Here is a 24700-nt window from a genome sequence, read left to right as displayed (position 1 = left end):
CTCTTGAGTTATCAAACTCATTGTTAATTGAAAATTGGAATTCATCTACTTAACTTACCTTCATAGTTAGAGGTTAAAAAGTGGGAGAAAAATCCAATTTTCATTACAATTGATAAGGATAACCAAGATAGGACTTCCAATTCCCATACCTTGCCAAGAGTTTATTTTAAAGTTATTTATTTATTTTTCTTATTATTTTTTGTGCAACATACTGCCCCCTTACTTCCAAAACCCCAATTTACAAATTCATAACCAATAATAAGAACATACTTCCCTGCAATTCCTTGAGAAGACGACCCGAGGTTTAAATACTTCGGTTATCAATTTATTTAGGGGTTTGTTACTTGTGACAACCAAAACGTTTGTACGAAGGGATTTCTGTCGGTTTAGAGACTATATCTACAACGCGACTGTTTTTATGAAATTCTTTACTGGCAAAAATTCTAACGTCAGTCTCTCATCTTATAAACTCCTCACTCTTTCTTGCTTTTTTTGATGTAGGACTAACTCCAGATACTCCTCACACTTGCAATATTAACAGAATAATGGTAAACAAATAAAAAAGAAGAAGAAGAAGAAGATGAAGTGCTACTATAATGAGGATTAAAAAGAAGAATAAGGCATCAAACTAGATTAAAAGAATTTCAATGGCCAAATCATCTAATCGTTATGTACTCCAGTGTGACATGTCACTGCCATGTCATTGCCAGCGACGACAAAATTGGTTACAAATGAGATAAGGAATCAACTAAGTACTTTTTTTTCAATTTTGAACATAAAAAATATAATTGATAAATTAGGGACAAAATTGATGCATTTTATAAATTTCAGAGACAGTTATACTTGAACTCTATTTTAACTTGATTCATTAATAAACAATAGAGATATTTTAAATTATTAAAAAAGGACGTATATGTTCCTTCCCAATTTGCTTGTAATGTTTTTTGTATTGGTCTATTACCTAAAATATTTTTAATTCTGCCATTTTACAATTTTGATATGTTATTGTTTCGAAGGTTACCTGAAACTGGAGATCGATCTCGAACAAGATCTTCTGTACTGGCCGGAGCTGCTGTGTCTGACCTATTGGGCTTGGTGGTGGTGTTGATCCTTCGTCACCGGAGGATGGTGGTACCTGCAAGGGACTCCGATACTTAAGTTAGCAAGGGTATTAAGCAAGTTTTTAGTAGAATTAGAGTATGAGTTATACCTGGCTGCTCCAGCGTATTTATAATGGTGTGGAGTGACCTTTTTAGATAAGATAAGTTAGTTATCTTATCTTATCTTATCTTATCTTTGACTGGGGTCATCGTATCTTCAAGGGAACCACCTTTATCTCTATAGGCTTGGGCTGCCTTTGGATTTGGGTCGTATTCCTCTATTTGGACCCTTTACTGGACTTTCTTGGCAATTTTGACCGAGCTCTTTGAGAAGAGGTCGGATAATCGGACCTGAAGAGGTCAGTTGCTCTGTCACTAAACATCCCAGGTCGGGTGGCTCGATCCTCGGTATGAACAGTGCCCCTGCTCGAACTCGGTCTTTCTTTTGAGGTGGGGCCTTAGTCTTAGGACTTCGAACCTTCATGGATGAAGTCGAACTCGAGCATTTTGTCGACTTCTTCTTTGTAGAGTGTTCTTCTTTCTTTTGAATGCGAAACGCTTTGTTTCTTTTAGAAGTGCGCGCTTTAGCGCTCTGGCTTTGGAAATATGCGAGGGTTTTAATACCCTCATTAATTGATTTTAATGATCTGTTTCTCTTGGTTCTTTTATTTTGAATTTTGTATCCAAGAAACTGTTTTCTTTTTTCTGTAACTTCCCCTCTTTTTCTCTGTTTCGTTCTACATTTTTGTTTTTTCCTGTGACGCTTTGGTACTTTGTTGGTGCTTTGCTTCGAGGGATGTCTTTCATTGCTCCGTGTTTTAGCTTTTCTTCAGAGCTTCTTTCTTTTCTCCAGGTTGGTTCGACTTTCTTCTCCTTTCCTTTCTTTTGTTGCTTTGCCTTCGATTTTTTATAAAGCTTTGGTTTTTCGTTCGGAACGCATGCTGAAAAGTCTGAACCTTTTTGCAGCGTTATGCTCAATTGTTGTTGTGATGCATGCTTTCTGTTTTCTTTGCTGACCTTATGCATGCTCTTGGGTGGATTTCCTTGCTGTTTTGATGCTATTAGGGCTTCGCATTTTGCTGTCTTTTATTTGCTTTATAGCTTTATGAGATAATGACTTTGACTTCATTTGATTCTTTCTGGAGAAAAAAGGTTACGTCTTTGATGTCCTCCGTTAGGGATTTTTTTATTTGTTGTTTTGCTTGAACTGCTGCTTTTGTTGCTCTTTTGATGACTTTGTTTGAAGAGGGTTGCTTTCTTTGTTGAAAGATGATGTGAGACTTCACTCTGTTACTGCCTCCAAAGGATGCCCCTGGACCTTGGGTTGTGTCCTGGGGTTTTTTATTTTTACTGTTGAGTCTGCTATTTGCTGTTTATTTTGCTTCCAAGTAGTTTTGGTAGTGATCCCGTTTTCTCTTTTTTTTTGCTGTAGGACTAGTTGACCTCATGTCTTCTCACAAAAATATTGTCGAGAGGTCCTCCCAGGTCCCTGATGGCATGGCCGACTGGGTGGATTCTATGGTTCTCATGTGTGTCTCGCTGGCTGACTCTGAGTTTTGTGAACATCTTAGGAAGTTTCATAGGGTTTGTAGCAATGGTAGTGATGAAAAGAATTACGAGCTTGTGTCCCCTAATTCAGAAGAGAGAGTTTGTTTTTCAACTCGCGTTGCTAGAGATCGTCATTTTTTCTATGTGTATGATTTCTTTTTTGACCAAATGAATATCACCCTTCCTTTCACTCCTTTTGAAACCAATCTGTTGTGGTCTTGTAATGTAGCTCCGTCCCAACTTCACCCCAATTCTTGGGGCTTTATAATGATCTTCCAACTACTGTGTCGTGAACTTGGCGTCCCTGCCTCACAATCCCTTTTCTTTTATTTGTTTGTCTTGACAAAGCCTGGGGTGGTTAAGAAAAAGGCTGCCTGGATTTCTTTCCGAGCTTCGCAAGGGAAGAAAGTTTTTTCTATGTGTGACGAATCGTTCCGTGATTTTAAGAACTATTTCTTCAAGATCCGAGCCGTTGAAGGAGCTCGACTATTTTTTCTGGATGAGAATGATGAGCCCACTTTTCCTCTAGAGTGGCAAAAGAATGTTGTTGTGTCAAGGTATTCATGGGAAATGTTGGACGAGGTCGAACGGGCTTTTGTGACTGTATTGGAGGAGAATTGGGGGGAGCCTCCTTATCTTGACACCAAAAAGTTTTTGGAGGATCCCTCACTTCTCCAAGCCGAGCTGGGTAGGGGTCAACTTCCCTTTTTTCTATTCTTTTGCCTACTTTCTCGAATTTGTTTCTTTTCCTTTCTGACTCATGACTTGGTTTCTTCGTTGTGATGTTTGCTTGCAGAGATGATTAAAAATACTGACTCTATGAAAGCTTACAAGAAGGCGAAGAAGGCTACGACGGCTCAAAACATCTCGGCTAAGGAGGCTGGGGAGGGGTCCTCTCAGGTTCACACGAAGCCATCCGTGCTGAGTTCACTTGGGCCAAGGAGGATGATCCCAACTCCCCGGGTTCGTTTGGCTAACCCTCCACAAACTTTGGTTGCTACTTCTGGCGCTCATCCTCCGAAAAAATAAAAGACATCTGAGCCTTTTAACCTGGATGCTCCTGACTTTGATGTTGTCGAGTTTGTCGACTAGTAGATCGCCCCCTATGGTGAACTTTCGATGAATGATGTGTCCATTCTTCACCACCTAGAATTCATCACTAGGAGTAGTGTGAAGATGGCATATATGGGTGTGGCTCTTTTTCAAACTGCTCAGGGTATCCCAGTTCATGCTACAAAATCTTTTATGGAGGAGGCTAAGTTGGAGTTTGATCGGATTAAGGGTTTGAAGGAGGAGCTGGAGGTGAAGTTAGCAAAGGTAGAGAAGGAGTTGGAGGGTGAGAAAGCTAGTTCTGTTGCCTTGGCGGCTTCTCTGAGGTTGGCTGAGGATACGGCGTTGAGGCACAAGGAGAGTTATGTTTCGGCCTATAGGGAAGTGATGCGTCTCAGGGGTGATTTGGAATCTGTCCGAGCTGACTATACCGAGCTCCAGGGTCACCTTGTGGGTAGCGTGAATGCTGCTTATGAGAGCTTGAAGGAGCAGGTTCGGATTCTTGCACCCGAGGTCGACCTTACTATCATTAGTCTCGACAATGTTGTGAAGGATGGCAAGATTGTCCCTGACAACCCTGATGACAATGATGTTGTTCCTCATCCTGCACCTGCCACCAAAGCTTCTATTGTGCCGACTTCCTCAACTCCTTTGGCCGGAGTTGAGTCAGAACCTGATTATCAAATCTTGAACCGAGAGGATGGGACAGTGGATGCTGTGCCTCTTCAGACTCGTCCTACTTCACCCCGTGTTGATGCAGCCGAGAAGTCTTCGGATCTTCAATGATTGTTCTAGATATTTGTGTGGATAGCCCGATATGTGGCTTTTGAAATTTTTATTTTGTAAATGGTGCTTCTGACTTTTGCTACTTCTTTAGTTGCTTGTTTAGCAACTTTATTTAGAAAAACAAAGTAGTACTTGATTTTGGTAGCCTCTTGAGTTTGTTTATATCTTGTGCTTTTTCATAATATGTTTGTCTGCCCCTGCCTGGTACCTTTTCAGGTTTTGCGGGGGTGTTGGAGTCCTGTCGACCTCTTTGGATTGTCTTTGTATTTCATACTTGTGGCTTGATTCTTTGAGGTTGGGTATGTTTGGATCCAACTTGTGTGTCGGCTTCCTTACCTTGGCCCAAAGTTATCTCTAGTAATCCGTTTTGTGTGGATCTTTGTGAGGTCTCTGATAAACCCCTATTTCATGGTTTATCTTGTGCTCAATTGAGTGGTTTTTATCAAGTCCTTGCCCACTTATTCATATGATTTTCATGGTTTTATATTCTCCTTCCTGATTTTGTGCTACGATTGAAAATATACTTCTTTGGCTTTTATTTTCTTTTATTTAAATCTTTTCTTATCATCATTCGATGCCTTGATATGTGTGTTAAGTGATTTCAGAGATTACAGGGCAAGAATGGCTTAGAGGATGGAAAGGAAGCATGCAAAAGTGGAAGGAATACAAGAAACTGAAGGAATTGCCAAAGCTGTCAGCCTGACCTCTTCGCACTCAAATGATCATAACTTGAGCTACAGAAGTTCAAATGACGTGGTTCTAGTTGTGTTGGAAAGCTAACATCTGGGATTTCGTAATGATATATAATTTGCCATAGCTGCCCCGAATTTAGGTGATGCGGACGTGTGGATGACGCGCACGCGTCGCATCTGCGAATTTCAATCCACGCAAACGCGTGGACGATGCCTCCGCGTCACTTTGCCGTGACCTGTATGAACCAGCAACGATTTTTGGGCTATTTTTGACCCAGTTTTTGGCCCAGAAAACACAGATTAGAGGTTATAAAGTAAGAAAATGCATCCATTCATCAGATACAGGATACAATATACATTCTTACATAGTTTTAGGATCTAGATGTAGTTTTTAGAGAGAGAGGTTCTCTCCTCTCTCTTAGGATTAGGATTAGGATTTATCTTATTGGGATTATTTCTTCATCATAGGTTCAAATATTCTTTCTATTTATTTTCTCTTTTATTTGTTTATGAATTTTTTCATGTTGGATTTGATATCTTTTATCTAATATAAATTGAGGTATTTCAGACATATGATTTCGATTTAGTTTTCTACATTCTTGGCTTTGGTTGATTGATTGGTAACTCTTGGGTTATCAAACTCAGCAGTTGATTAATATTTGAAGTTTGCTGGTTGATGTGGATCCTTCTAAAGCTAGTCTTTTCTTAGGAGTTGACTAGGACTTGAGGAATCAAATTAATTGGTCCACTTGACTTTCTTTTATTTAGTAAGGGTTAACTAAGTGGGAGCAACGGACAATACTCATCACACCTGATAAGGATAACTAGGATAGGACTTCTAATTTTCAAACCTTGCAAGAGTTTTCTTAGTTATTGATTTACTAATTCCTACAATTTATTTCTCTTGTTCAAAACCTTTTTAAAACCCAAAAAGTACTGTTTTTCATAACCCATAATAAATCATACTTCCCTGTAATTTCTTGAGAAGACGACCCGATGTTTGAATACTTCGGTTTATAAATTTTATTGGGTTTGTTACTTGTGACAACCAAACGTTTGTACGAAAGGATTTTCTGTTAGTTTAGAAGCTATACTTACAACGCGATTATATTTGTGGATTTCTTTACCGATAGGAAATCCGATCGTCAAAATGGCGTCGTTGCCGGGGAATTGCAAACGTGTGCCTTATTATTGGTTATTGTAAATATTTTTCAAAAAAAAAATTCAGATTTTAAAATTTTTATCTTATCTTATCTTATTTTTCAAAAAAATTCAAATCTTTTTTTTTCCAAAAATCATATCTTTCTCAAAATCCTATATTATCTTTTTCGAAATCTTATCTTACCTCTTTTCAAAAATCATATCTTTTTTTCAAAATATTTTCTTTTTATTAGTTTTTGTTTTTATTTTTCTCCTACTACTATGAACTCTCACCCCTTTGGCTTTGAGTCTGGTTACAACTATGTTGCAGGAAAAGGAGATTACAATGAGAACATGCATTAAGGTTGGAACAATCAAAGATGGGAGGAGTCACAAGGATTTGATCAACCCTCATGGCAACAACCACCTCCAATGGGCTATCAACAACCATTTTGTGATGCATATCAAGGCAATGGCTAAGGTGAGCAACCTTTTGATTATCAACAACCACCACCATATGCCTATGAACCCCCTCCTCAACATGACTTTGGACCACCATACTCACAAGCCCCTTACCACCAAACACCCTCATATGATCTTAACCCTTATCCACCATACCAACCACCTTATGAGCAATACGAACCATACATAGAACCACCCCCATTCCAACAAAATTACTCTCATAAGCCACCACCTTAATATTCACCATCTCCATGCCATTACCAAGATGAACCACCTTCCTACTATGAACCATTTTTCCAAAATAATGCACCCTCCTATCCACCCCAAACCTCCATGGAGAACACATTTACCTCTCTCATTGGTCTCACCTTTGAACTCCAAAATCTTATATCCCACATAGACCAACACTCTACCTTGAATACTCAACCCTCAAGCCCCAGTGCACTTCCTTTTCAACCACATAATGATCCACCCATCTCATCACCACCATCCATGGAAGAGCACCCACATCCATTAATTCAAGAGCAACATGATCCCAATGATCCTATTGATATGGAACAAGAGAGAAGGGATAATCCTCTCGAATTCATACTTCATAAGGAGTTAGAGGAGGCCCTAAAGGTGAAGGTAGTAGAGACACTTGAAGTCGAAGGAGTGGTTGAAAAATTAGTGAAGGAAGACATCAAGGAGGAGTCTGATTTTGTCTTAGAGCAAGAGGAGGCCCAAAATGTGGAGATAGGAGAGACCCATGAAGATGAAAGAATAGTTGAAAGGAGTTGTCATAGAAAAGAAACCATTAAGGAGGAGTACGATTTTATACTTAAACAACTGGATCAAGCGATAAATCGATTACCTTCCCAACGTTCGGACATTCAAGGAACCCCCATGGCTTCATGTGGAGAATCTACTGAAGAACGTGGCATGAAGGAGAAGTTAGAAACTCTGGTGGACAGTGAGTAGCACGATTTTGTATTAGAACAATTGGAAGAAGCTACGCCTGCCATTGAAGAGGAAGAAGTGGTTGAAGACTTAGGAGATGCTGAACCTCCATGGGAAAGTCAAGTTATAGAGCCTCCTTCAAAGACGTTTGAATTTAATGTTAAGGAGGGTGTACAACCTCCAAGGCATATCATGGTTGAAGACTTTGAAGGGGACGATCAAGAGATGGATTCAATCATTAATGAATTCTTATCTACATTTGAATCCTCTCCCATTGGACTTGACATGGAGATTAAAGAAGAAGAAGCACAACCCCCCATACTCTTGGTGAACAATGACGAAGAAATCAAATTGGAAGAAAGCTACCAAGAGGAAGAGATTGATATTGAAGAAGCTTGCAAAGAGGTGGAGGATGTCAAAGAAGAGCACAAGGGAGTGGAGCTTGCAAGATCTTTAGAAACACTTCTCCCAAGGCCATTACCGTCCAATACAACATTCAAGTGGGTAAAATTCCTATCCTTATCCTTTACTTTTCTACTTGAATATGGGCTACTGGAGACGGATGGTCAACTTAGAGCTCTTTGTGGCATTAAGAGTAAGAGGAAGATGGTTAGTGGTTGGAGTTGTCAAGCAAGGTTCAACATGGTTGTGTGCTCAAAGTTTAAACGCAAAGGTTGGTGTAGAGCTCAACTGAATGGGTCTAGGAAGTTGTTTGGCATCTTTGGTGAGAATTCAGATTGCTTGCTACCCGGATGGAATCATAATGATCAACAAGAAGACGGGTACAAAAGCAAGGTTTGGGACCCCGGAATTCATTCTGGCAATCAACACTCTTGGGGCCTTGTCACTTGCTTTAACTTGCTTGAAGGCTTTCTGCGCCTAGTTTGGGATCCCGGAGGCTACTGGAATTCCAAACATTGGTGGAGATTTTTGGATGAATACAAGCACAAGCCACCATAACAGGGAGCTCACCAAATGTCCAACTTAAGGACTTTAACTAAAAGTGCTAGGTGGGAGACAACCCACCATGGTATGATCGTTCATTTTTCAGTTTTGTTCTAGTCTGTTTTGTTTGTTCTTGAGTTTTGATTGAACCTGAAATCATGCATAGCATTCATATTAAGCATTTCATTCTGCATACTGCAAAAAAAAATAAAAAAGATGCACGCGATGCGCTAGCATCGCTGACGCATCCGCGTCATTATTGCATTAGACACAAGGAAGAAAAGAAGCAGAGAGTCACGCGGAAGCGTGGCTGGAGGCGTGCCTTTGGCACAATTTGACCCACGCGACCGCGTTGTTGACACGTCCACATCGTTGATGCGTCCGCGTCATGTGGAAAAATGCCTCCCACGCATTCGCGTCACCCACGCGAACGCGTGCCCTAAAAATCGACGTAAAAAGGGTGTATGGCAGCAAGTTGTGATGAAGTGGAGCTGGAACCATGCTAAAAGCACCAGCCCTACCACCCGAACGCGTCCCCCATGCGTCCGCGTCATTTTAAAAGAAAGGCCATTCTTGCGATCGCGTCCCCCACGCGACCGCGTCACCCTAAAATTTGGCAATATGAGTTTCAAACAGAGAGTTGGTGACCGCGAGGCTGCCCTCGCACTAATAGCACAAATCGATCCACGCGACCGCATGGATGACGCGTCCGCGTCATTTCATAGAAGCGATATCCGCGCGAACGCGTCACTCACGCGTCCGCGTCACAAGTGGCGCACAAGTTATCCAGATCAGCCAAATATCTTCTCTTTTCTTCTCCATATCTAAATCTTTTCTTTCCTTCTTATTTTTTTCTTCCTCATTTCTTACTTTATTTTTCTTTTCCATTGGTGTTAAAATTCTCTTCTTCAACTATTGCATCTTTTTTTTGCATTATTCTGGTGCTTCATGACTTGTTTTATTCTGATTGGGTATTATTATTCATAAATCAATGCTAATTTTTATAATACTGATATTCCTTTTGCATTGATATGCACTTACACTGTCTTTCATTGCCCACACTCTTTCCCATTGTTGCAAATTTTTGCACTCTTGATTTGCCATGTACTTCTACTGTTTTCTCACTTGCATGTTGTAGCTACCATGTAATTGAGACCATCATTATTTGGCAATAACACCCATATTTTATTTATTTTCTTATCTTTATTTCTGGGTTACTTTTCTTCTTTTTCTCTTTTTTCAGGATGGCCACCAAAGAAGGGAAAGGGGATACTTCTATATGGGGAGACAGGCAAGTCAATCTGTACAATTTATAGAGAAAGGCATCAGTTGGAGTAGCCCGTCCACTTGCATATCTTAGCATGCACCGAGGACAGTGCAATCTTTAAGTGTGGGGAGGTCGATACCGATTTTCATAGGTTAGTTATTTTCTTCTCAACACCAATATTTTATTTTATTTAGTACATTGTTGCATTTGCATGTTGCATTGCATGTTTGTTTGATTGTTTGTATTTAAGTACTACTTAGTTGAAAAATAATAAGTTTCTTTTTAAGACCCTATTTTTGAAAAATTTCACTAATTTAAATTAAAAAATTAAAATTTTCTATGTTAAATTTGTTTGAAGATTGTAAATTGGAACATGGTTGTTTGAGCCAAAGAACACACAACCTGTGAGATTTTGAGCTTATTTATATGGTTACATTATTTAACCATAAATTTTTATTCTTGTGTGTTTTCTTCTCTATAATTGCAATCTTTGCTTTGTTCCATTCTATATGTCCATTATTTAGTGTATTTACATGCTTGCATATGATTGAAGCCATTACTTGTTTTTGCTCACTTATCCCAAATAGTCTACCCTTTCAATCATCTTTGTTAGCCCTCTCGAGCCTTTTTACCCCTTCTTCTGTTTTATAACCACATTACTAGCCTTAAGCAGAAAAACAAAATAAAAATCCCAAGTTGAATCCTTGGTTAGCTTAAGATAGATATTGTGTATAAATTAAGTATGGGGAATTTTATGGGGACATGGGATGATAGAAAAAAAAGGGGGAACTAAATTGAATAAGTTATCTCAAAAAATTTGGGAAGCATGCTCATGTGAAATTAAAATAAATTAAGTTACCATGTGCATAGAAAAAATTTAAGTAATTAAATAAGGGGATACAAACATTTTCCCAATGCAAAGTAAAAAGAATCAATGCACATGGGATAAAATTCAAAATTAAATTTGGTGCATGAGCATGTAATACAAAAGTGGGAAAATTTGGGTAAGTAGGTAAAAGACCTTTGAATTTATATAAAGTATGTATGTTAAGTGAGTTCTATGGCCTTCCATGCAAAGAGGTCGACGTTATCTCACAAGAACTGTATGAGTGATTCTTTTATGTATCCTTTTAGGATTGTACCAATATTGGTTGTTTGGTCCGGGATATCTCCGATCTGGACTTTCTCCACTTCACCTTCGGGTTGTGGGCGAAATTCTTCCCGCCTCTGAGCTCCGCGAGTTCGATTATGTGGAATTCGTCCCTTCTGCCTCTAAGGTTTAAGCTCTCGCTGTAGCAGCGGCGTGCCGTCTTTTGGCCTGCTTTTGTTGTAGCTATTCCTTCTGTAGTTGGGAACTTCATGCATAGATGTGGAGTCGAGACTACTGCGCCGAGCTGATTCAATATTTTCCGACCTATTAAGGCATTGTAGGCTGAGCTTACGTCGACCATGATGTAGTCTATTTTGAGTGTTCTTGACTGGTTTCCTTTTCCAAAGGTCGTGTGTAGTGAGACGTATCCAAGTGGTTAAACTGGGGTGTCTCCCAGTCCGAATAGGCTGTTCGGATATGCTCTGAGTTCTTTTTCTTCTAGGCCGAGTTTGTCGAAGGCGGTTTTGAATACTATGTCGGCGGAGCTGCCTTGGTCTATCAGTGTGCAGTGGAGATTTGCGTTTGCCAGTACGATAGTGATGACCATAGGATCGTCATGTCCTGGGATGATGCCAGATGCGTCCTCTTTGGTAAAGGTAATTGTGGGGATGTCGGGTGTTTCCTCTCTTCCCTCAACATGATATACTTCTTTGAGATACCTTTTGCGAGATGATTTGGAGATCCCGCCTCCCACAAATCCTCTGTGGATCATGTGGACGTGTCTCTCAGGGGTACAAGGTGGTCGTTCTGTCTGTCCGATATCTTCGTCCCTTCTTCTTTTTCTGGGATCGTCTGCTCGGTTTGCCAAATATCGATCTAATTTTCCTTCTCTTACCAGTTTTTCTATGATATTTTTTAAGTCAAAACACTCATTGGTGGAATGTCCATAGATTCGGTGATATTCACAATACTCTGCCCAGTTTCCTCCTCCTTTTTTGCTTTTGAGTGGTCGAGCTGGGGGTATCTTTTCAGTATGGCATACTTCTCTGTAGACATCCACAAGGGATACCCGGAGAGGGGTATAATTGTGGTATTTTTTTATCTTTTCCCCTGTCGATCTCCTTTTTTCTTGGATTCTTTGTCCTTATCTTGGGAGGAGTAGGAGAATCTGGATTTTGAGATTTCTCCTAGTCGAGCGTTTTCCTCCATGTTGATATAGTTCTCGGCTCGTTCTTGTACCTCATTTAGAGAGGTGGGATGCTTCTTTGATATGGATTGGCTAAAAGGCCCTTCTCGTAGGCCATTGATGAGGCCCATGATGGCTGCTTCTGTGGGCAGACTTTGTATGTCTAGACATGCTTTGTTGAATCTTTCCATGTAGCTGCGAAGATTTTTCCGATCTCCTTGTTTGATTCCTAATAGACTTGGGGCGTGCTTGGTTTTGTCTTTCTGGATGGAGAATCTGGCTAGAAACTTTTCGGCTAGGTCGTCGAAGCTTGAGATGGACCTGAGGGGTAGATTGTCAAACCACTTAATCGCCGTTTTTGTTAAGGTAGTCCGGAAGGCTTTGCAGCGGACTGCGTCTGAGGCGTCAGTGAGGTACATTCAACTCCTGAAATTACTGAGGTGATGGCTGGGATCCGTCGTGCCATCGTATAAAGCCATATCTGGGAGCTTAGAGTCTTTTGGGATTTTGGTCTTCATGATCTCCTTGGTAAATGGATCTTGGTCCTTGCGGGAGCTGTCCTCGTGAGTGGATCGAGTCGCTTTGCCTTTGAGATCGGCTTCGAGTTTTAGGAGTTTGTCCTCCAATTTCCGGCATCACCTTATCTCCCTTTGTAGGTCCTTTCCAACTTCTCGCTGATGTTGGGCTTCTTCCTCAAGTTGTTTTAAACGATCTTGGAGCGTCTCAAGGGCTCCCGGGCTTGGTGAATTCTTGTCTCCGTTAGGTTGCGGGATATCTTTTGGTGTAGTGTCTGCGTTTTTGTGCGGCGTTATCTTCTAGACCTGAATCGTGGTCGTTGTCATGGTCGTCCGCCATGATGATGAGATGACTTCCAGGTTCCCCGGCAACGGCGCCAATGTTCCGAGGGTTACCTAAAACTGGAGGTCGATCTCGGACGAGATCTTCTGTACTGGCCGGAGCTGCTGTGTCCGACCTGTTGGGCTTGGTGGTGGTGCTGATCCTTCGTCACCGGAGGGTGGTGGTACCTGCAAGGGACTCTGATGCTTAAGTTAGCAAGGGTATTAAGCAGGTTTTTAGTAGAATCAGAGTATGAGTTATACCTGGGTGCTCCAGCGTATTTATAATGGTGTGGAGTGACCTTTTTAGATAAGATAAGTTAGTTATCTTATCTTATCTTATCTTATCTTATCTTTGACTGGGGTCATCGTATCTCTATAGGCTTGGGCTGCCTTTGGATTTGGGTCGTGTTCCTCTATTTGGGCCCTTTACTGGGCTTCCTTGGCAATTTTGACCGAGCTCTTTGAGAAGAGGTCGGATAATCGGACCTGAAGAGGTCGGTTGCTCTGTCGCTAAACATCCCAGGTCGGGTGGCTCGATCCTGGGTATAAACAGAACTTTTATTTAGAAAAAAAATACTCTAACACTCTCACATCCCAGGAAATTCCTGAGTTTGCATTCGAGTTACATTTTCTGTAGGGTTCCTTCCACCTTTTTCTTTCTTTTAATTTATTTTTCTGTAAATTTAACATTTCAATTAATCTTATTTACTAAGTGTCCTCTACTTTCTCTATTCAATTTATCCTTCTGCATTTTATCGTTTATGTTAAGAGTCTTTTGATTTAATTAAAGGCAATTTTATTGTTTTCTTTCAATTCTGATGCATTCCTTTTCATTTACCATGTATTTAGTTTTCGAAAGCTTTAATTTCTAAGTTTTATTTATTAATTTATGAATTTTTTTTATCTTTATTTTCAACATTTGTCTAATCGAGGACGCTTTGATACACTTCTAGAAAACTGGTACTCGCACAGAGGAATAGGTTTCGCTCTCAAACCACTAGATATCGAACCATCATCAATTTACTAAAAATCGATAAAACACATATAAAATTATTTTACACTGACATGTATTAAAATTATTTTTTTTATCGACAACTTTGCTGTTAAGTATCGGTAAATAATTTCTAAAATTAAATCATAAATTAAATCAATTTATTGTTTCCGAGAATCCATAAATAAAATTATAGCTGAACCATCGATAAAAACATGATCCAAGAAAAAGTTTTACCTAAATTATCGACAACCTGGTTTCTTAACTGTCGTTAACTCACCGTCTTTGACTGGCTATTAGTATGGCCCTCGGGTAGCGTTTGGTTACTGAGACATAGACACTGAGACATAGACACAGTGGTACACGGTGACACATGTCTGCTGTTTGGTTTGGTGAGACACAGATTTTCGAAGGACACGGGAGGACACGGATGGACACGGAGACACTAAATTTGTGTACCTCCAATTTGGTGAGACACTGAGACACAACTTGTGAGACACTAATTTTTTACTCTTTTACCCTTATTGAGTTTTTAAAATTTGTCTTCTTATTTTTCCAAATCTTTTTTTTTCTCTTTCTCTTTTAGATTCTACAACTAAATTTACTTTTCTATTTTTTTCAAAAAAAAATTTGTACATTTAATTTTTTTATTTATTTAAATTTTGATTAATCTTTGATAAATTCTGAACTTTAATTTTCTATTTTTTTCAAGAATAATTATATATTTAATATTTAAATGATAATTTAAGATGGTATTAGAAGAAATAAAAAATTATTAGAAGAAATAAAAATTTAATGGTGATGGCATGCATTGTTTGGGATAATAGGTGTATTGTAATGGTGGTAAAACTTGTGGTTGAATGAAGGGTAATTCAGTCTTTTTTAAATATATGTGTCTTATTTCTTATTTTTGCCAAACACAATACATAGACACAAATATTTTATATCCATGTCTTTAATGTCTGTGTCTCTGTGTCTATGTCTCATCAAATACATCAACCAAACGGAGCGTCGGTGAATTAACTGCACTGTGTTGAAGTGATAACATAATAAGTGCATGGATCCTTTATCGCCTTTAGCTTTGAATCCAATCACGGGTCCCACTTTATTGAAACTAAATGACATAATATGATGAAGATTGCTTATAATTAGTGGCCACATTTGCTTGATGTAGCTACGCTTAGGATGCAACAAGAAGATATCATCCAAAGTGGACAAATGAATTAAATTAGCCTCTTCAGCACCTTGAATTGTGCAAAATATATCTAAACCTTCATTCAGAATGACTAATGAGACTAATAATTTGGCTTCGAAAGTGAAAAGGACGTGAAGATACCTGTTGTCGAAACTTAAAATAGTGGTGATGAACTTATGACTTGTGTCGGGTCCATGTAGGATCTCTCTTCATACCCACGAGAAGAAAATAATTAATCATTTCAATGGCTTCCTAAAATTATGACTTGTAAGCGGAACATATATATAATGAAATTATATGTCTGTGACCTAGAAGTTTATGAACTTTTTTTAAGGTAATAATCATATGAAAATCACATATATTTATAAAATTCTCTTATATTAAGGAATAAAATGATCAATTTGCTTGCATTTTTTTCATGTTAATGGTTAAATTAGTTTTTAAAAAATGAATTATTATCTAAATTTATTTTTAAAAAATTTTATCAATTGAATTAGTCTTTACAATATTATAAATTAATCATTTTTGTCCTTCTATAACTCAATTAATAGTTTTTTATTAGCGATTGATGATATAAAAAGTTAGCTGACATACAGCATATATGACATATCCAATTGGACACTGAAAAAATATATTTATGGAAATCTATCAATTTAATCAATTTTTTCAATTATATAAACTCTAATCCTAATATAACCTAACGATACTAAATTGATAAATTTTTTATAAATATATTTGTTAAGCCTAATTGGATATCTTATGTGTCATGTATGATGTCAGTTAACGTTGATCAAAACTACTAATTGAGTGACTGAATGATAAAAGTGATTAATTTACAATTTTTGAAGGACTAATTTGATTGATAAAATCTTTCAAGGACAAATTTAAAAGATAAACCATCTTTTAAGGATTAATTTGACTATTAACCCATTTTTTCATACATTTTTTGTTATATCCAAGAGAGAAAATCACATAAAATGTCCTAAATTATCCCGTTATTACTAACAAAAATATCCACCAACAATAAATTACCCTCAAAATATTTTAAAATACGACAAAAATATTCAAGCATGAAAAAACATCTTTTTTATTAACGGAATCGATTTAGTTGGAAAATGAGAATGAACATGTAGCATTTGTGAGAACCCCATGCAACCTCCTATTATTGATTTATGACCCTAATTTCTCCAATTTCCAAATTTGAAACTAAATGCATAGTGATGAGTGGTGGTGCAAATATGGGCATGTCCTGGAGGACGCATCAGTGGGCAATCCTAGTTATGACAAGTTCAAAGAGAATCGACTAAGCTCTATGACGAGATGTGTTTTTTCTCTCTTGTAGTGGTGACGGCATTGAAACCCAAGACGACAACAAAACCTAGAAGATAGATATTTTTTATATCTTTGGTTGAAGGTATGTAGCATTGAACTTATTTAGAACTTTCTAATTGTAACATCCTACCACATAAAATTTTATGTCTAAATCGTAAATTAACGGTGATAAAGCGCCAGGACCTCTAAAAATAATATATATATATATATATATATATATATATATATATATATATATATATATATATATATAACAAGATGATATAATTAGGAGTCCTGAAAGATAAAATTAAGTAAAAGAGGAAATAAAAAAGCGTGTCACATTTGTACGGACAAACGTAAAACAAAAAGGTAAGATTAAAAGGAGGTAAAAGAAATATAAAAATACAGATCAAAGTTTCAAAATATAAATGTCAAATTTCAGACTCAACTTGCAAAACTAAAGCCGGCCAGAATGTACATACATACGTATATATACAACTCAAAGTTATCCTAAAACATAAAGAAAACACCTGTTTCTCCAAAAGTAACCTCTAAGAGGGCAAAAACACATAAGTATATAGAGTGAAAAATAAACTACACATATATACAACCAGTACAAAACACAAGCCCCCAATAGTATAGTTCTTCGCTTGTATAGGAAGTCTCCAGACGCTCAATGAGATACCACTTGACCTACATCTGAAATACAACAACATATATATGGAGTGAGAACCGAAGGTTCTTAGTATGGTAAATGTGCCCACATAGATAATATATAAGGTCTCGAAAAAGTTAGAAGCAATGTTAGAACTCTGAAACTCAGTTTTAAACTTATAAAATTTTAAACTAGAATTATCGGTAATTTATCTAAGGGATTCTAGCTCTAATCTAACTTTTCACCTCCTGCCAACCTAAACCTTCTCATCACTGGTGAAACTACCTTCAGCGTCACATCTGTCAGCATGTGAAATCTCTCAGTTGCAAAGATATACAAAGCGTACAAGTAATACACAATTAAAGAAACAGGTACATTAGTTAAGTCATGTAGCATATATATATATATATATATATATATATATATATATATATATATATATATATATATATATATATATATAATCAATAATCAATAATCCATCGTGCGGTTGGGTCAAAGGGATCTCAAATCTCAACCTGAAACCAGTGGAGCGAGTCATTAATTTTTTCTAGGAAGACTAAGATCAATTACAAATTCCATCCTGGAGCAAGTGGAGTGACCACTACATCTATCGAGGAAGCTTACATTCATTTCAACCTAGAGCAAGTGGGGCGCACCACACTCTTGCATTTACCTAGGGAGTTCAAACCATCTCATCCCAGAGCAAGTAGAGCGAATCACACTCTTGCATCTATCCGAGGAGCCTCAACTAACTAACCTAGAGCAAGTGGGGCGTACTATAATCCTTGTGTCTACCCAGGAGGTACGTTATCATAGGTCCAGGAGGAACGAAGGAGGGGAACCTAACCTCCCACCATCTCGTTGGAGGCAATTTTAAAATACCAGGAGGAACAAAAAAGGAGATCCTCACCTTCCACTATTTCACTGGGGTCGCACTTTAGAGAAAGAGTGCTCGAGATTAAAACAATCATATTTATAATCAAATTACGCCCAATATTATATTTATAATCAACTTATATTTCTTCCAACTCATCTCAATTATACTTCGTCATCTTTTCTCTAATCAACATCAAAATACTTTCCGAAACTACTATAGTTAATATCCCCATAGTACTCTGTATCTCTAAGTCTCCGGCTCTAATAACAAAACAGAAACTATCTCTTTTATTTTAACCCAGTATACTCTCCCATGTCCTAAATTTTAAGCACTACCTCTCGGATCTTAAACAGTAGTTACAAAAGTTTGGAAAGCTAATGGAATTATTTGAAACTTCAAAACAACATTTAAAAAAAATAGGAATTTTAGAAGCCAAGTTATGACCCACCGAAGTTGGTTAAAAGTCAGCTTTTACCAAAATTTACAAAATCTCAAACTTTCAAAATCTTCAAAACAAACCAAATCATTTATAACCAAAATCAACCTCAACATTCACATATACCACCAAATACTAATATCCTACTCATTGATCTTTCAACCCCCTAAATTGCAAACTTTCATATTCAACTAATCATCAACAACTCCAATACACATCACATATATACACATTGATTCCATCACATATATATATATATATATATATATATATATATATATATATATATATATATTCATTCATATTATTCATCATAATCACAAATACATATAACCCATCAATTCCAATAATTCAAACTTTCAAGTTTATCCTATAGCATCTAGCCTAAGTTTTCACGCATTATATATTATCTACGAGAAACTAAAATTATACCTTGGCATATTCCTTCCTAAGCTCAAAATTCCATAATTCAAGCTTCCAATACTCACTTCAAGCATCCAACATCAACCAATTTGATTCTAATTGCTACAATTTTGCCAATTCAACTCTAATTCAATACAATATCAATCTAATTCATATAATTTCTCAAGATTAGTACTAGGGTACAAAAATTAGACAAACCACAAGGATTTAGAATTTTTTTTTTACCTTATCCATTGATGATTGGACTAAAATCCAATAATTATCCGATATTAGATTGCACCTAAACCACCAAAATCATCAAAATCACTAAAAACTCATACTAAAATGCGTATTCAGAAAGGAAAATGAAACTGGGCACAAATAACAAAGTTTCTTACCACTTTGTTTAGATAAAAATGAATAAGACTCTGAGATGAATGTGTGGCCGTAAACAACTCGTTAGTTGGAGCTTCGGATTGAAAGTTACGGAAGATTGAAGTTTGGAGGTGATTAGAGCTCTTATTTCTCACTTCACCACCGTTCTTCTACTCTCTCCCTCACTTTGCAGCGTGAAATGAATGAATGGAAGGGAAAAGAGGCTGGTTACATGCTTATATATGTTGGACTTTGGGCCCAATAGGAGCATGGTCCAATCGGTTTAACCTGTTGGCTCAATTTTGAGAGAAAACTTTTAAAATTAAAGTTTTAATCCGTATTTTAAATATTTTTACTTCTCAAAAATATAAATTTTAATTTTTTAATTTTTTTAATAATAATTAATTGATTGGATAATTATTTATTAATTTCACGGAGTTTACACCAATCATGATATTTGAATTTTTTTTAATGCTAATTCTGTGTCTCCATTTGGAGTTAGGGAACTTAGTACTCATGAACTGTGATAGAAGTGAATTATGTACTTACTTTATATATTAGCTAAACTTGTAATCTCACACATAGACATATGTATGTATGTGATATTACAAAGTTGGCTAACTAATTGTGTGTATTAGATTGCAAGTTTAGCTAACTAACTAACTAAACAGTCACTAACTACAACTGAGGTAACTACCTATTATTCTAATAGAATAACTAACTACCAATAATAGCTTAACATACACGTAATCAAGATCTACATGATAACCCCCTCAACTTGGGAGAATTGAGATTCAAGAGTCTCACAAATTTGCTTTGACATTTACTAAAGGGAGTAGGGACGGACAGAGCTTTTGTGAGTATGTTCATTGTTTGATGAGTAGTATATACTAGCAGCAGTTAGTGTCTTATCATGAATCAAATGGCAATCCACTTCAAGATATTTCATCCTCTCATAAAAAATGGCATAGGTAGCTATATGGAGTGCTAATTGATTGTCACAGAAAAGTGTGAAAGGTCTTGAGAGTTCAACATGCAACTCCTTAAGAAGGTACACCAACCATTGATCCTCATGGGTTGCATGGCTCATGGTTCTGCACTCCCCTTCAAAGGAGGAGCACTGAACTGTATTCTATTTCTTACTTTTCCAATACACCAAAGGTTGCCACCAAAAAAAGTAATACACTGTAACTAAACGTCTTGTGTCGGGCATGTTACCCAATCCGACTACATGAACCCTACGAGCTTGAGCTCGTTGTTCTTACAAAAAGATAAATCTATAACCAGTGGCCCTTTTAAGTATTTGAGTATATACAGCCGTACTTGAAAGTTCTGATCCATTGGACAATTGAAAGAATTGGCTCAGACAACCCACTGCAAATGAGATGTTAGGGCGCGTATTAGTTAGATACAGTAGTCTTTCAACACATTGCATGTATTTGAGTGAATAATCTAGTTTATTCTCTAAATTCTTGGAGAGATCCCCTGAATACTTCATAAGAGTTATTGTTGGCTTGAAAATGAGCATACCAAAATCTTCCAAAAGATCAAGTGTGCATTTGCATTGACTGATAGCGAGTCCAGCTTCACCATGAGCAAATTCCATACCTAAAAACTACTTGGGGAGACTTATATATTTAATCTTGAATTTATCATCCAATACTTATTGAACAAAGAATAGTCATATTTGGATTGCACAAACCTTTCTCGCACAGAACTTCACACAACTTCAAGTTCTACTGCCTGCTCGCCTATTTCAAACTATACAAACAGTATTCAAGCTTGTAAACCATCTCGTCTGGTGCATCTAATCCTAGTGCAATTTTCATATATACTTCTTCCGGCAAGTAACCGTGGAAGAAGGTTGTATTTATATCTGATTGATGTAAGTACTAGCCCCTGCTAATAGCTACTGGCAATAGCATTTGCAAGGTCATCATCCTTACCACCTGGCTAAAGGTGTCTAAGAAATAAAATCCTGGCCACTGCTTGTAGCCCTTGGCCACTAAACACATTTTGTAATGCTTCATCATGCCATTAGGATTGTACTTGGTCTTAAAGACCCACTTACATCCAATGCTTCTTTTTTCTTCTGGTAAAACAGTCAAACACCAAGTCTTGTTGCTCTCAAAATCCAAATTCTCATCCATAATTGTATTTATGCAGCACATTGTGCTTCACAGCATCATGTATGTTTTTGTCTCAGAATTGATAATGAGAGTAATAGAAAGTGTTTATGTTTATCTAAAAAACCTCAAAACTTATTGCCCCAAAGATTGGATACCTTTGTTTGGTTAGTTCTTTGGCTGTACAAGACGAAGACATCAACATGCAATGATAGTCTTGTAAGTAAGAAAGAAGTTTTCTTTCTCGATTGGTTCTTCTTATGTTTAGAGGGTGTGTAGTGGTTTAAATTTCGTGCTGTAAAGTGTTGGGTTGTGTTAAAGTCTGTGAAATATTTTGTGTTTTGTCCTGAGTGATTGTATGTTGTGTGGGTAAGTAAGGAATCTTTTATTATATAGGTGGTTGTTGTGTTTAAGGATGTGATATTTCTAATGCAAAACAGACATAGTCTAAGGATGCATGTTGTAGACTACATGAATTTGCAATGATATCATTGTTTTTGTTAGTGCAAGATGATTTATAAATAAAATAAAACTCATAGAATTGTGCATTTCTTGTTACAAACAACTTTCTAAAATTTAAATCAAATAGGATGGAACCTTTTGTTCCTTGCTTGTATCCTAATAAAATCTCTTTTCTAGCTCTACTATCTAGCTTCTTTCTATGAGTAGTGATGGTTGGAGTATATGTCAAATACCCAAACACCTTCAGATTACTCAAATTAGGCAATTCATTAAAAAGTAGAATTTTCAATTAATTTATCATTAGACAAATGATTAATAAGGTATATGGCATGACTTATAGCAAAATTTCAAAAGCTTTAGGTAAATCTAATTGAAATAACAGTGTCCGTGTAGTGTTAAGAATGGTTTGGTATTTTCATTCCATGATACAACTCTGTTGCAGAATCTCCACACAAGTATTTGGATGCTTTATTCCATGTTTGGCATAAAAGTTTTTGAGATTGAATTCAAGTCCACTATCACTTCTAATTGATTTAATTGTTTTACCAATCTGAGCTTTGATTAATGTGTAATGAAATTCTTAACAATGGACCTTTTCAGATTTCAATTTCATGAAAAATATCCAAATAAACTTGCTTTTATGTTCTACTATAGTAAAAAAAAAGTATTTATATCAATTGATAGACAGCGTACACATGGAATTTCAAATATCCATATGAATGAGTACAAAATTTTCATTTATGGAGTTACAAGAATCATAAGGGGTTACAAGATTCTTACATTGCACATAGAAGTAGTGTTGTTTTTTAGCACTATACATCATATCTATAGGTATATGCCTTATTCTAAAGTGCCATAACCCTTCATTATTTCTAAATGCATGAGACATGTTTATATGTGTAGAGTGTGTTGAACCTTTGAGAGAAGTAAGAATCAGGTTTTGCTTTGTTGAATATCACAGCATGTAAAGACTTTGATCTTACTTAGTTGTCTCAATCATCTTCGAGGTATTCAAGCTTTAAATCTCACACATAGAATCACCTATAGAAACTTTTCAATGGAGTGTTTTAGTTAATTTATGGATCATTTGTAGTTGTTTATGAACCATCTGGGAGGTTTACTAAAACATAATTGATGTTTCTATAAGTTGAAAATTTTGTTAGTGCAAGTGACACGGTCAATGACACCAGTATCAATAATCTATGATTTAGAGAGAAAAAACTTTTAATTAAAAACAAATAACCTAAAGTTAGAGGAAATCCTGAAAGTAATTTAAGCTTATTCGTCCAAACATTATATTATATAGGCCTGACCCTGGTTGTGGGAAAGACTTTTTCAATTGCCATTCCCGATCGAAAAAGAAAGTCAGGAAGCTAGACCAAGGAAGCAAACCTCCGCGTGTTATGCGAGTTTTGTCTATGGGAATTTGAAAGATGTTTATAGGAATAAAAGAACATGGTTTTGATTCCTATAGGGACTAGCAAACTTGTCTTGACCCCTATCCTAAAAAGCAAAGCGGGACCAAGAATCTACTGCAACTAGCTCTAAGCTAGATACCAGAAGGACACTTAACTGGAAGGGAAAATGCCCTGTTAGTAGGACAAATAAAGACTTTTTGCGAGGAATGTTTTCGCACATAGGTAACCACTAGCCGGCAAAGCCCTCCGAGATGCAAGAATGGGAAGGGAGTCAAAGACTGATTGCCCTAAGGGATTTATTGGTGTTAGCACTTTCCCTCTTACCTTCGTCACCTTGCCTTGGGTCCTTACTCGCTGTTGGGATAGAAGCCAGCTTAGTCTCACTATGTTCAACTAAGCCACTTTGTCCCTTACAAGAAGATCACTAGTATAAGAACCACACCCGCGGCCAGAGAAAAAATAGGGTTTGCACAATTCCATTTCTAATAGAATGCCATCTTTAGCAAAAGCAAAGGAGGATTGATCTACGAATGCCGGGTTATCGAATCTCCTGTTAGGCGTGCCAGCCCTGTTTTCAGGAATTATTGAATCAGAAGCATCTCGGGAGTCATAGACTGTTTTCGACGTGAATAAGACTTGGTTGTAGATCGCTAGACCCCTTATTAATAATTTCTATAGAAAGATTCATATGAAAGGCTAGGCACCTTCCCCCCGGTCAAATAAGGCGCACCTTTCATAAAGTTTGATAGAACTAATGCTACATCTGATCTGCTAATAAAATGAGATATTCTATCTCTTCCTCAGAACAGGTGAATCATAAATTTTATTCACCTAGGAGAATGCTTGAAAACACGATTAGGATAGACCTTTTCCGCGCAGTACCACACAATGAAGTTGATGGCAAAGCGCGAAGAGCGGCCAATAAGACAGGAATTCCAACGGTTGGCCAGTTGCAAACCAAACGCGAAAATTCAAGGGCAGATTCTATTAAGATTACTTGATAGCCGCCTTAGCCTAATATAGAGGATAGAGAGCTGACAATAACAGATCTTTTTTCTTTCCCTAAGGCTTTAGTTGCTTTGTCCTTGCTAAGCCTATAAGCGCCTAAGTGATTGTGAAGTCTGATTTGTTCCCGAGCGATTCTAATAGACTTTCTGGACTCCTCCTTTTTAGCGAGTGTAGGATTTATGTTACAGGTCTGGGGTTCCCGTTATCACTAGTCTTAGTGCCCCTAGATTCTATAAATCTTCTTTTGGTGGACTCTGAGGCTATGTTATAGTAGGAATGCTTGCTGGCTTGCACTTTATCTTAGATGTCTATCTCACTGTGAAACTCCTAGTTCTAAGACTAGGGATCCGTTGACTACGCATCTTCATCTGTATTTTGATGATAGTCATATGGA

At 37.2% G+C, this 24700-nt stretch overlaps 1 long non-coding RNA gene across 1 annotated transcript in view; it reads left to right on the top strand.

The window, feature by feature from the left end:
* Nucleotides 1–8173: 8173 nt before the first annotated feature.
* The window catches only part of LOC140173474 (uncharacterized), a 39615-nt gene continuing 23088 nt past the window's right edge, over nt 8174–24700 (top strand). The window contains exons 1-2 of the long non-coding RNA XR_011862414.1: nt 8174–10080; nt 16449–16644. This is a non-coding gene — a long non-coding RNA (uncharacterized lncRNA). The remainder of the gene's footprint in view (nt 10081–16448; nt 16645–24700) is intronic.

The sequence above is a fragment of the Arachis hypogaea genome, chromosome 6, assembly GCF_003086295.3.
Source record: "Arachis hypogaea cultivar Tifrunner chromosome 6, arahy.Tifrunner.gnm2.J5K5, whole genome shotgun sequence".
In the NCBI taxonomy this organism is placed as follows: Eukaryota; Viridiplantae; Streptophyta; class Magnoliopsida; order Fabales; family Fabaceae; genus Arachis; species Arachis hypogaea.
The sequence above is the reverse complement of the archived record's forward strand: the minus strand, read 5'-3'. Positions and strand labels throughout refer to the sequence as shown.